Below are 15,106 nucleotides of genomic sequence, written 5' to 3' on the forward strand. Positions count from 1 at the left end.
CATATTTTTGATAAAAAAAAAAAAAAAAATCTCAATAAGCGTACAGTAAAACCTTGGTTTGCGGGCATAATTAGTTCCAGAAACATGGTTGTAATACAAAGCACTTGTATATCAAAGCATTTTTTTTTTAGATAGTATAAAAGAGAAGAGAGGCGCCTCTAAGTGTAGCAATAAGATGCTAAATGTTGTACCTTCATTAAATGTAATCATATTGCTACACTTAGAGGCTCCTCTCTTCTCTTTTATACTCAGTTGTGACATGACGCTACTCTTATATCAAGACATCGCTTGTGGGCCCTGAGGACAGGGTTGATGACCACTAAAATAGGGGATAGATTTATGTCATTTTTATTATTATTATTTTTTTTTTTTACTAGTAATGGCGGCGATCAGCAATTTTTAGCGGGATTGCGGCGGACAGATCAGACACGTTTTTTGGGACCAGTGACATTTATACAGCGATCAGAGCTAAAAATAGCCACTGATTACTGTATAAATGTCACGGGCAGGGAAGGGGTTTACACTAGGGGGAGATCAAGGAGTGTTCCCTGGGAGGTGTTTCTAACTGTGGGATTAAGGGACTGTCGAGGAATAGACAGAAAGATCGCTGTTTATTGGTGTTTCTATCTGCGGAGATGGAATCTGTAAAACGCAGCGCCACTCGGGACGGGCGCGATTATTTTCACAGCTTCCAAATATAAGGATAATATATTCGGAGAGAGACACTGAGAAGGTCCCCGCTGGTTTCATAATAAAATGTATTCATATCGTCTCGCTGAGAAGTAGCAATGTTTTATAATCTGCAGACAAATGCCAAAATAAAAGAAGTGCTGGAATCGGAGGCGCGCTATATAGTCTGTCTGAGCTTCTTGGATCTTTAAGTGACTGCGTCAGGCTTAACTACTTGCCGACCGCTGCACGCCGATACACGTCGGCAGAAAGGGAGCGGTAGGCAAATGGGCGTACCTTGTACGTCTCCTTTAAAAATGCGTGCAGCGGTCACTCCACGTGACCACGGACTCGATGTGGAGTGTCGTGCTCGCCCCCTCCCTTGGACTACAGGAGAGTCAGGACGCTCTCCATGTTGTAGATAGAGAAAGGAGCTGTGGGCATCCTGACTCCCCTGTAGTCCAGGGGAGGGGGCGAGCACGACACTCCACACCAGGGAGAAAGCCTTGCATTACTGTGTGGAGTTACAGACAGGCCCGGATTCACAAAACACTTACGCCGACGTATCTCGAGATACGCCGTGTAAGTATGCGCCGTCTTATCTGTGCGCCCGTGCCAACAAAACTAGATACGCCTGAAAATAGGCTTCATCCAACCGACGTAACTTTCCTACGCCGGCGTATCGTTGGCGCATATTTACGCTGGCCGCAAGTGGTCCTCCCATTGATTTTCTATTCACCTATGCAAATGAGGTAGATACGCCGATTCACGAACGTACTTGCGCCCGGCGCATAATCTACGCGCTTTACGTAAGTCCTACGTCCGGCGTAAAGTTATTCCCCATATAGGAGGCGCAAGTCATGCAAAGGTATGGACCAGGGAACACAGCCGTCGTATTTTACGTTGTTTTTCGTAGTACGTGAATAGAGCTGGGCGTAGGTTACGTTCACGTCGTAGGCAGTGATCCGTCGTATCTTAGGCAGTTGTTTCGACGCGATTCTGAGCATGCGCACTGGGATGCGGCCACGGGATGGCGCATGCGCCGTACGTTATTCGTAACTTTGACGCTCAGTCCTTCATTTGCATGGGATCACGCTTCATTAGCATGGCTCACGCCCACTAATATAGTTTTTTGGCAGACCCCGGCTTTAATCCTGTTCTATTCAATGCTATTTTTGTCCGACCCCCGGATTGCCCGTCGCCGCCTTCCATCCACCACATTGTTAATATTTCCATCACCATCTGCGTCTCGCTGCTCATCAAACCCAAGCCGAACGAAGGAATCTGAAATTCTGTCCCCTGTCGCCTCTCCAATATTTCATTCATGCTAACTCCATTAGCTTTCCACACAAAATGACTCTTTTCGCACCGCTTCTGTCTTTTTTTTGCCGCGCCTCCATTGTTATGCTGTAATTAATGTCATCTTTGGCACTTTTCATGCTGGATAGATTTGAGAAAATAACAGTTTCAAAGTCTCGATCACAGCGACATTTTCCTCGATGTTAATGTCTCCATTGTCTGCTTGTTTTTCTTTGACTGGATAAGCAGCGGAGGTTTCAAAGACTTGGCTTTAAAAAAAGTATTTGATGCCAAGGAGAAGCTAAAAAGCATTGCCGTTATGGGCGGCAGCCACGTTGTTAGCTCGGCTATTCGATATAGTTATCAATCCGCTAGGCTGATTCACGCCATTCACATGCATTTCTTTGGTAAGATGCAGGGTGGCATCCCTATATCTGTAATTCAGAAGTTGGGCAATAAAGGTTCGTGGAGGCGCACCCTGCGGCGGAGGTGTCACTTACCTGGAGATGAAGCCTGACGTGGAGAGTAAGGCGATCTCTTACTTCCCCCAGCCTGGTGCCCCTGATAGTGTAAACAGAAGGCACGGAAGCCTGGAGTGGAACGAGTGCCTAGTAGTTCAGATGGTGAAGGCTGCAAATGAGGGGCTTTTGGGTATGTGGATGCAGGCTGGATCGTGACACAGGACAGCAGGTACTTGGCAGGCTGGCATATCACAGACAGCAGGTACTTGGCAGGCTGGCAGGTCACAGACAGCGGGTACTTGGCAGGTAGCAGACAGCAGTTACTTGCCAGGCTGGGTTTAGAGCAGGGTCAGACACGCCGGGTCGGTCACTAGCAGGCACTTCAGGAACAGAGAAGTAGGCAGCAGAGTAGTCAGGTCCAGGCTGGAGTTGGCAACGGCAAACAAACGGAGCAATCAAGAAGAGACGTGGTCAAAGAGCAAGCCAGGGGTCGGTTCAGGTAGAGTACAAGTGTGGTCAGACGGATCAGGATAGCAACCGGATAAAACACAAGAAACAGGTAGCAGAATGCTGTAGACCATAAGGTAAGGTCCTAGTGCAGCTGAGAGTTTTATATAGTCCATTTGGTGCCACTTAGTGGCGAACGTGCATGCCGGTGCGCACACATGACGTGGGTCAGGCTAATGGGGATTCTCTGTCTATGGGTTTGACTAATAGGTTTTCTCCTTTTGCACATAACTATGTGCCTGGGCTTATTTATTCTTTCCTTACAGGTGGTCTGGCTGTCGAGATGGGCCCGTTCCACCACGAATGTTGCTGAGAAGGCAGGCCTGCCAAATGTATTGATGAGCAAATTCTCAAGAAAAGGGGGTCAGAGCCCTCTGCAGCTTTAGGCAGCCCCACGAATCTGAGATTACTGCGCCGCAGCCTGTTCTCCATGTCATCTTGTTTTTGCTGCACAGCGTGCATCTGGTGCTGGAGCCTCTCAGTGGTAACCTGCAATGGCGGCAGGTCATCCTCCATGTTACTAAAGTGGTCTCCGTCTCGGTAACCCGCTCCCTCAGTTTCTGGAGGTCATGTCTGATGAGGGAGATGTCGATCTTCACTTTTAGCCGCATCGGTTGTTATGTCTGAATAGCCAATCGCCATCTCTAAACAACGGTACCAGGATGATGCCTGCAGCTGCAGGGCAGGCATCATCCCGGTATAACCCCCGAAAGCAGAGGACGCATATATGCGTATGCTCGGCGTGAAAGGTTTAAAAGAGGAAGTTCAATTCTCCGGCGTCACCCTTTGGGCTCCTTCTGCTAATCAAGAGTTAGTAGAGGTTGCGTCTGTGTGCATTCGCGATTTTCGGTTTCGCGCAATTTTGTTCGTTTCTGAACGTCCGTTCGTCAAGCAGACATGTTACGCAATGGGGTTGTGCTAACTTGACCCACCAAACAATATAGAAATATGTGTGATTCATATAACCAAAATACACTAATCCAAAGTAAAGACATTTGTTTTTACTCCGTCAGTATCACCAGCAAAGCAGCTTTTAGTATTATGACATTTTAAAGAAGAAGAAGAAGAATGAATGACTTGTATAGCGCAACGCATGCAAACTGAATCGGCGCTTTTTCCAGCCAGTATCTGCTAGGCTGGTGCAGTCATTTTTACCTCATAGGATCATGACACGCTAGGGACACACAGTCATACACACAGATATACATATATATATACTGGGCCAATTTTGGACGAGATCCAATTTACCTACAAGCATGTCTACAATGTGCGCTGCTTTTCTTGATTTCAGAACTTGCCGCGTCACGAATGTGCTCTTTCAAAAGGAACGCTAGTTCTACCAGACAGAACGCTTCCGGCTGGTCTTTGCTTCTGAGCATGCGCGTTTGTACTTTGTCCAAAAGTCTGATTGCTTGCTGTACACACGGTCGCACTAGGCACCATCGGACTCTTGTTGACGTAAAGTTTGTCCGTTTGCAGACCAAACTTTTTGTCCGATGAAACCCGAAAAAGTTTGTCCGATGGAGCGTACACACGGTCCGACTATTTTGAAAACTTGCTGATTTTGAAGTTTGTTGGCAAAAAGTCAGACCGCGTGTACGGGCCTTTAGACGCCTGTTATTTTGTTTTGCGGTTTAATCACAACAAATTAACCATCTGGCAAATGACGAATGAGAACAATAAATATATAATAACTCCGGGGTGTCAGGTAGAAGTGTTGGTTTTGAAGACGGGATAAATCAAACGAGAGGCAGGCCGGTGCATAGTTAACGCCGAGCCGGGTAATAAAAGTGCGTGTAATATTTTCTGATTCCTGATAGGCGCCCGGGAAAAAAAAAAAAAAGTTAGTTTCATTTAAAAATAGAAATGTCCAGACCTTGTAAACGGCTCATTAATCTCACCACCTGCCAGAGCGCGTTACAAAGCGTTCTGTTTTACAAGCCCCTTATCGAATTAAAACACGTCTATGCCGTTGTCGGTGACATTACATCTATTTAGGAGGCGGAGAGTGGGCATTCTCTGCATTATCTCCTAAACAAGCCGTGAGATTGGATGGCGGCAAGTGGAGGACCCCCGTCTACTCTGCTGGCAATCTTTTGATCCCTATGTTGGGACTGAGCGTCTCTGAGGTTTTGAACCATATATATGTGAGTATTTGATATGGTATTTAGAGGTAATAATTTTACCAGTATTTAATAATGTAATATTTTTTTAAGTTATATAAGTACCGTATCGGCGTATAACGCGCACTTTTTTCCCCTTAAAATCAGGGGAAAATTGTGGGTGCGCGTTATATGCCGATCCCCGCTGTCTCTGAGCGCCGCCGGCAATGTCCGAGCCAAGTGTACTGCGCACTCGGCTAGGCTCGGCCACGCTCAGCTCCGCCCGCAGGACCACGAGAAAAGCCGACATAGACCGAGCCGGGCCGAGTGTACTGCGCACTCGGCTAGGCTCAGCTCCGCCCGCAGGACCACGAAAGAAGGCGACATAGACCGAGCCGAGCCAAGTGTACTGCGCACTCGGCCACGCTCAGCTCCGCCTGCAGGACCACGAGAGAAGCCGACATAGACCGAGCCGAGTCGAGTGTACTGCGCACTCGGCTAGGCTCGGCCACACTCAGCTCCGCCCGCAGGACCACAAGAGAAGCCGACATAGACCGAGCCGAGCCAAGTGTACTGCGCACTCGGCCACGCTCAGCTCCGCCTGCAGGACCACGAGAGAAGCCGACATAGACCGAGCCGAGTCGAGTGTACTGCGCACTCGGCTAGGCTCGGCCACACTCAGCTCCGCCCGCAGGACCACAAGAGAAGCCGACATAGGCCGAGTCGAGTGTACTGCGCACTCGGCTAGGCTCGGCCACACTCAGCTCCGCCCGCAGGACCACGAGAGAAGCCGACAGACCGAGCCGAGCCAAGTGTACTGCGCACTCGGCCACGCTCAGCTCCGCCTGCAGGACCACGAGAGAAGCCGACATAGACCGAGCCGAGTCGAGTGTACTGCGCACTCGGCTAGGCTCGGCCACGCTCAGCTCCGCCCGCAGGACCACGAGAGAAGCCGACATAGACCGAGCCGAGTGTACTGCGCACTCGGCTCCGCCCGCAGGACACAGGAAATCCGGCAAGACAGCAGATGGACACCTCCAAAGCCACAGATGGACACCCACAAGGCTGGATGGGCCGCAGACGGACGCCGGGCAAGACAGCAGACGGACACCGAAAAATGTAAGTTTTTTTTTTCCCCCTTAAACTATTGAAGCTTCATATGACAAGTGGTTGATAGATGGAGCAGGGGACAAAGAGGTAGACGCTTTTTGCGCAAATAGCATTACATTTCAGCATTACTGCAGAGGGGGTAGGGGGTAAGCCTCTCAGTGCTCAGACCATACGGTGCACGCTGCATCAAATTGGTCTGCATGGCTTTCATCCCAGAAGGAAGCTGTCCGCAGTCTCTGTCCTCCACCTCCTGTACCATGTCCATGTCCTAAGCTTCGTACCCGCGGACCGATCGGTCCGCGGGTGTCACGCGATCGGTCACAGGAGCTGAAAAACGGGGAGAGGCGAGTGTAAACACACCTTCCCCGTTCTTCTCTGTGGCAGTGTCACTGATTCCCTCCTCCCTGATATAGGGAACGACGATCACTGATGTCACACGTCCAGCCCCGCCCCCCTATAGTTAGAAACAAACATGAGGTCACACTTAACCCCTACAGCGCCCCCTAGTGGTTAACCCCTTCACTGCCATTGTCATTTTCACAGTAATCAGTGCATTTTTATAGCACTTTTCTCTGTGAAAATGGTCCCAAAAATGTGTCCGCTATAATGTTGCAGTCACGAAAAACATTTTCACTAGTAAAAAAAAAAAAATATTAATAAAAATGCCATAAAACTATTCCCTATTTTGTAAACGCTATAAATTTTGCGCAAACCAATTGATAATTGCGATAAGTATCGCCCTAAACTGAGGAAAAAAAATGTTTTATTTTATATTTTTTGGGGGATATTTATTATAGCAAAAAGTAAAAAAAAATTGTCGCTCTATTTTTGTTTATAGCGCAAAAAATAAAAACCGCAGAGGTGATCAAATACCTCAAAAAGAAAGCTCTATTTGTGGGAAAAAAGGACGCCAATTTTGTTTGGGAGCCACGTCGCACGACCGCGCAATTGTTAAAGCGACGCAGCGCCGAATCGCAAAAAGGGGGCAGGTCCTTTACCTGCATATTGGTCCGGGGCTTAAGCGGTTAAAACAGTGTTTGTTATTATTATTTTTTTTTCTTCGCCATCAGAGTTCTTTCATTCCAAAGATCTGTAATCCTGGCGCCTGCCAGACCGCGCTCCTCTCCGCTGCGTTTTGTTCCCCCGTGTTTATTTATTCCGGATTCTGACAGGCAGTGTGTACAGCGGTTTAATTACCAGAAGCATTCAGCATGTATAATTATCTCTATTTACGGTAATTATTTTACAGCGGAATTCCAATCTGCTTGTAGAGTGTATAAATGCGCACATTTATTAGCGGATCTCGTGTCCCCCTCTATTACCACATTAGCGGTGTTGCCATACTACGCCTCATTTTCCTGCTTGTTTTCATGCTTGCCATTTAACTGACAAGTTCTGTAATAATATTTTATTGTAGGACGGGAAGGGGTGGGGGAGGGGACAATAATTAGCGCGTACAAGGTAATGCAGACACAATGTTTCCGATGGAATACATGAGTTTTTGCTGTTTTAAAGCGACATCCCAGGCAAAGAATTTTTCCGGCAGCGGCGATGTTCTCTGTATAAAGGGACCATTCACCCAAATTTGTGGTCACGTGACGTTCCATTCCTGAATCTTCTACCTTTCCATGCGCACAGGGGGCGGAGTCTTTCTGCAGATGTGCGCCACGGGTCAGTACACCAAAGAGCTCCCCTGCCAGGTCCTAAAGATATGAGAACGTTTAGTAAGGGAACCCTCCGCAATCAATTAAATGCAAAAGAATTCCAATGCACAATGGATGTGGTTTCTACCCAGGGCCGTCTTAATAGCATCATGGGCCCCTGGGCAAAGTAATGCTCTGGGGCCCCTACAACGATGACAGTGCAGGTAAACAGACATCAAGTAGGTAGGAGACAGACTGCCTCCCCTGTGTATCTATCACTCTCAGTGCCATCATGGGGCCCCCAATTTCGGGGCAGAGCGGGCTCAAGGACCAGCTGCTTTGGGGGAAGTGCAGGGGCCCCCCCATGCAGCAGGGGCCCCTGGGCAGTGTCCTCTCATTAAGACAGCCCTGGATCTACCTGTCACCATACTCACTACATTGTCAATTATGACTATTGCATGAAAACATACCACTTATACAGCGCCTCAAGCAAGAAAAATGGGTGCAGAAAATGCACAGATCTAGCACACAGGTGATCAGCACCACTTCCAGGGCACCCTCCTCACCCATCAGACATATTCAGCCAATGCAATAGCGGGAGAGAGGGGGAGGTGAGAAGGAGAAAGGGGTAATAGAGAGATCCGACAACGCCAACATTAGTATTTGTAACGGTCAGGGGTTAACGCTGTTTAAAATATTCCATTACACCAACCCACGACAGCTTATCGATTCCCCACAATCCAGCAGACGCACCCTAATAACGAGACACAGCTCTGTTTGAGGTTCAAACTAATAGACTTTAATGACAAACTTAGGCTCTTTTTATACAGTCAGGAATGGCTTAACTCCACCCACAACATGACACAAGGAGCCCAATACGCATCTTTAGTCAGACTTTCTGGCACCGATATAATCCACGTGAGCTAATTACTAATCCTTTTACCCAGACAAGGTGACTCCGAGATAAGCTCTTTTCACCTCAATACAATACACATTCCTTTAGTAAAAATAAGTCAGACATCTGGCCTTTTAGAGTGTGCTAATTCACATTCCACATCTATCATCAATAGAACTTTCACACAATACAGTGTTAATTAGCATCACACAATGAAAAGGTCTTTAGAAGCCAGGCTAAGGCTTGTTTACATGACAGTAGCAGCCTTAATTACCCCCTTAACAGTCTATGTTCCACATTGAATGAATCACTCTCCTATTGACCTGTTGGGTTCAGAATTAACCACCTGTAATATTTCAAGATATCCTGCAATACATTGTGAATTATCATTACTGTCCCATCTCATGTAATTCAAGATATCATTTCTCAGTCATCCTATGCCCCTAGTGGACATAGGATGACCCTAGAAACAAGAGTCATTGGTGAAGCTGAAACAGGAGTACCCCACACCCTTCAAGAGCCTCTGGGTCCTACGGGCCATACCGTTACAGTATTGAACACAGGCAAATTAGGCGGCCGCGAGGCCCCTGTGAGTGTGAGGCCTTAGGCGACTTGCCTGCCTAATTAGAGAGCCTCCTCTGCCTTGGGCGCCCGGCCACTGGTGTTCCTACTCTATTTTCTCTGCACCAAGCAACTAATAGGCAGATTCACAAATAGTTACGTCGGTGTATCAGTAGATACGCCGTCGTAACTCTGAATCTGCGCCGTCGTAAATTTAAGTGTATTCTGGAAACCAGATACGCTTAAATTAGGCTAAGATACGAGCTGCGTAAGTCTCCTACGCCGTCGTATCTTAGGTTGCATATTTACGCTGGCCGCTAGGTGGCGCTTCCGTAGTTTTCCGCGTCAAATATGCAAATGAGCAAGATACGCCCATTCATGAACGTACATACACCCTTCGCAATTAGTTACGCCTTTTACGTAAGACATACGCCGGCGTAAAGATAAAGCTGGTCTCTAGGTGGCGCAGCCCATGCAAAGTATGGACGTCGGAACAAGCGTATCTTTTTACGTCGTTTGCGTAAGTCGTACGCGAATAGGGCTGTGCGTAAGTTACGTTCACGTCGTAGGCAGTGTTCGACGTATCTTAGGCATTCTATTCCACGCATACGCCGCTCGTTCAAAACGTCAATCACGTCGGGTCACGAATCATTAGCATAAAACACGCCCACCTCTTCACAATTTGAATTAGGCGCACTTACGCCAGCCGATTTACGATACGCCGCCGTAACTTAGGACGCAAGTGCTTTGTGAATACAGCACTTGCCTCTCTAACTTACGGCGGCGTAGCGTATATGAGATACGCTACGCCTGCCTAACGTTAGGCACAGGTACGTGAATCTAGCTATAAGTTTCAGCATCAGTAGACTGTGTCCCGCCTCCCGAATGAATGGAAGCAAGCAAACATTCATTGATGGGCGCTGGTGAGGCTACGCCCATCAAGGGCACTTAAAAAAAAAAGGTGGGGTATACATGGACAGGGCAAAGGGGGGTGGGGTCAGGGGTGGAGCCAAGTGGTCTTCTACACACAGGGAACATACATTTCAAATAAAAACAAATAAAAACAAAAGTACAAAAAGATACTAGTATAGAATTGCAATTGATATCATCATCATCTATCAACAAATCAAAGATCCTGGAGACGCCTGAGGCGAAGTTTTGGCTTCATCCCGTTCGGGGCATTACATTAGACATCAATAGAACGAGAGCTCAGCGCAGCAGCTGATATTTTATTAACAGGCCGCTATGAAAACCATCCATTCCATTAAAAATATATATCGGTTTGTCAATTTCTGGTGCGAGAGGAAAATGGACGGCGATTTACAGCTAAACAGGCGATAAGTGGTTGAGTAATTCTACGAAGCAAAACCGCCGTTCCCTTTCGCCTCGTACTTCCGAGTCTCAGGTTTTGTCCTCGAGCCACTTGACAGGTCGCCGCGCCATCAATAAAACATGCCAATTTTGATTTTCCTCGTGAGACGCGAATGGGCCGCGATGGATTTTCGGTTGGGACGCGGGGTGACGGAAACAGATGTTATTAATGGTCATTAGAGACCGGGGGAGGCCGCCGTCAATGCGATTTTTTGAGAAGCGTCAGATCTTGTCATAATGTCATAAATAACTTTTCATTTCTGAAAACAGAACTCGCGCCGCCTGCTGCCCGAATCGTTTCGCACTTTCTGGTTTCACATTGCGCATTAATGTCTCACGCCGAATGATGCTAATGATCTTCTCAAGGCCAATGGCGGTTAAGCGGTCGAAGCTTGAAGATCCGGAGGAGAATGGGAGTCCCAAAAGTGATTACGATCCGAGCGGGGTGTTAATGCGGGAAAGATAAACAATGGGATCGCACGCCGAGCTCCGCGGATTCAACATGAAAGGCGCATTAGCGGCGGCGCGGTCTAGATTAATATACGTCTCGGTGATGGATGTCTATCTGAAGGACATCGGACACAAATTGGTGGCTCTGATAATTTGGAGATGTTGGACAATGGTTAAATTAAGAGCCTTGTTCCCTTAGTAACAATCCTTTGTAATCGCCCAGAGGCGATTAGGTTCGCATGTGCCGCGTTATATAAGTTTTCATTCATTCATTCATTCAGAGAAGAATAATGTTTTTTTTTTTTATGAGAATTAAATGGGTTGTAAAGGTAAATGTTTTTTCACCTTAATGCATCCTATGCATTAAGGTGAAAAAACATCCGACGGTACCGCCCCCCGAACCCCCGTTTTACTTACCTCGCCCCTCGAAAGTGCTGCGCGTCCCTGTGATCCTCTGCAGATCCCAGCCTGGCCGTTGATTGGCTAGGCTGGATGGATTGATAGCAGCGCAGCTGGTATTGCTGTCAATCACATCTGATGACGCGGCACGCCGGGGGGCGGGCCCGAGTGATACAGTCGGCGGCTATGCCCGCCGCTGTATCACGGGAGCGTGCCCACAAAAGCTTTCCATCATGCGAGCTCGCATGAAGGTGGAGGGCTCTTGCAAAAGAGGAGCCGAGACAGCTGCCGAGGGGCCCCAGAAGACAGGGTTGGGGGACACTCTGTGCAAAACGAGCTGCACAGTGGAGGTAAGTATAACATGTTTGTTGTTTTACAAAAAAAAATGGCCCCAAAATAGTTTCAAAAGTGTCAGATGTGTCCGCCATAATGTCACAGTCATGATAAAAATCGCCATTACTATTTTTTTATAAAAATGCCATAAAACTATCCCCTATTTTGTAGACGCTATAACTTTTGCGCAAACCAATCAATAAACGCTTATTGCGTTTTTTTTTACCAAAAATATGTAGGAGAATACGTATCGGCCTAAACTGAGGAAAAAAATGTTTTTTATATATATATTTGGGGATATTTATTATAGCAAAAAGTAAAAATATTGAATTTTTTTTTAAATTGTCGCTCTATTTTTGTTTATAGCGCAAAAAATTAAAACCGCCGAGGTGATCAAATACCACCAAAAGAAAGCTCTATTTGTGAGAAAAAAAAGGACGCCAACTTTGTTTAAGAGCCACATCGCACGACCGCGCAATTGTCCGTTAAAGCGACGCAGTGCCGAATCTCAAAAAGGGGCCTGGTCCTTTAGCTACAAAATTGTCCGGGGCTTAAGTGGTTAACATATGAAGCAGTAATAAAGACCAGTTTGTTAATTATAAAAAAAAAAAAAAAAAAAAGCTCAACACAATTATACATAACATACACTACAGGGGCCAGATTCTCGTAGAAGAGCGTATCATTGTTCCGGCGTAACGTATCGTATTTACGCTACGCCTCCGCAACTTAGACAGGCAAGTGCAGTATTCTCAAAGCACTTGCTCCGTAAGTTGCGGCGGCGTAGCGTAAAAAGGCCAGCGTAAGCCCGCCTAATTCAAATGTGGAACAGGGGGGCGTGTTTTATGTAAATAACTTGTGACCCGACGTGATTGACGGCATGCGCCGTCCGTGGAGTATCCCAGTGTGCATTGCTCCAAAGTACGCCGCAAGGACGTATTGGTTTCGACGTGAACGTAAATGACGTCCAGCCCCATTCACGGAGGACTTACGCAAACGACGTAAAATATTCAAAAAACTACGCGGGAACGACGTCCATACTTAACATTGGTACGCCGCATGTACGCCTCATATAGCAGGGGTAACTTTACGCAGGGAAAAGCCTAACGTAAACGGCGTATCCGTACTGCGTCGGCCGGGCGTATGTTTGTGAATTCGCGTATCTAGCTGATTTACATATTTCTAGGCGTAAATCAGCGTACATGCCCCTAGCGGCCAGCGTAAATATGCAGTTACGATCCGACGGCGTAAGAGACTTACGCCGGTCGGATCTAATAGAACTCTATGCGTAACTGATTCTAAGAATCGGGCGCATAGATACGACCGCTCAGACTCAGAGATACGACGGCGTATCTGGAGATACGCCGTTGTATCTCCTTTGAGAATCTGGGCCCATATCTATTAGCCTTTTTAACGTCAGCCGTAAGACACCCCAATTTTTTTAAATTTTTTTGGGGGTTTTAAGGGCAATACTGATTGTGCCAAAAAATCCAATCTTATCTCGGGGGACGATAGACATGCCAGCAATTAAAACGTAATTGAAAAGAAAAAGGTTATCCTAATTATTGGTTTTATATATTGCGGAATGAATTGGTTACAATCCATAAATGTTTTTTTTTATTCTGAGTTCTAATGTAAAAGCGCTGGCAGGTTTTTAATTAAAGATGGATTCGTTGGGGGGCGTGGCCAGGCAGCGGATGTAGCCGGACGTGTCTGAAGTGAGCTCCGCCGAAAATCCTTCTATTCATCCTGCGGAAGAAATTTATACTCACCCACAGTCATACCGGAGGATTCCTTGTTGCTCGGGGAGCACGTACATACCTTTCCCGGTGTCCTGGTCCCGCGATGTCGTCCGGCAAACGGCAGCTGGTGAACAAGCCAGCAGAGCTCATGGTCCAAAATGGCGCGTATGCAGGCCGCACAGCGAGGGAGAAACACCGCGAGGCAGCTGAAAAACTGTTCTCCAAGCCACTGCTGAAAGAACCCACGGCCTCCTCCAGCACTCCGGAGGACTCACCGAGCGGAGGATCCGAGGCGGATGACACAGTGCCCCTGGAGGAATCGGTACAGGCCGGACTACTATGGGACACAGTGAGTACTCCAGAGCAGGCCTCAGATAAGACACAGGGCCCGGGGAGTCCTACCATAGAGGGAGAACCCACGCTGAGAGATATATTCACTGCAGTCACTTCATGTAATGTATCTCTGGCAGTACTGACAACGGAAGTAAAAGGGATGAAGTCAGAAATCTCATTTCTCAGACAGGATGCCCAAAAAATGAGAGAAAGAACCTCAGCATTAGAGGAAAGGGTGAGCACCATTGAAGATGACATGGGGCCTATGCAGAGGGACCTGACCTACAATAACCATTTAATAGACCAACACTCTTCTCGTTTGGAGGAATTAGAGAACAGGATGAGAAGAAATAACGTAAGGGCTATAGGCCTACCTGAGAAAATGGAAGGAAAAAATCCTGTGGAGTTCATTGAGAAGTGGCTGATTGCAGCTTTTGGAAGAGAAGCATTCTCCCCTATGTTTTCTGTTGAACGGGCACACAGGGTGCCATCTAGACCCCCACAGCCTGGAGCACCGCCTAGACCATTCCTGTTTAAATTCCTACATTACCGGGACAGGGACGCCACTTTATACAATGCCAGAATTAATCCAGCAGCACTGAAGGTTGACAATACTAAAGTCTCCCTATTCCCGGACTTTTCTGCTGAGCTACAGAAGAAGAGAAGCAAGTTCCTGGATGTGAAACGCCGTTTGAGGGACCTCGACTTGAAATACGCCATGTTGTACCCGGCCCGCCTTCGGGTAGAGGTTTTTGGTGCTGTCCAATTTTTTGATTCCCCGGCCACTGCAGCACACTGGCTGGATCGGGAAGAGCAATCCATCAAAGAGGCGAGGGGTAGACGACCGGCAGACTGAAAAGAAAGTCTAATCTGATGACACAGCATATTATGTGCTCACTTTCCTAGTTGCCTTTGTAAGGCGGTTTTTGTTCACTTTGGTCACTAAGGCCCAGAGTTTTGCTGTTGAGAAGCTCTAAGACACTGTGGTGCGCTTCCACTGTTGCCCCCAATAGGGTTGTTTCAGGCCCTAACTTGCCCCCTGGGTAAACTTTCGTTAGCCATGTTGGCTACATTACATATGATACTAAAGAGCGATGATCCCGCCATGCTCTGCTCTCAGGAAACTGCTCTATATACTTCTTTGTTGTTTTTTCTGTTTTTTTTACTATTTTTTTCTATGCTCTCCCTAGCCTGTAGCCCACATGTTCTTGAATTAGGGTTCCCTTACTGCAGT

The sequence above is a fragment of the Rana temporaria genome, chromosome 11 (genome assembly GCF_905171775.1).
Source record: "Rana temporaria chromosome 11, aRanTem1.1, whole genome shotgun sequence".
Classification (NCBI taxonomy): domain Eukaryota; kingdom Metazoa; phylum Chordata; class Amphibia; order Anura; family Ranidae; genus Rana; species Rana temporaria.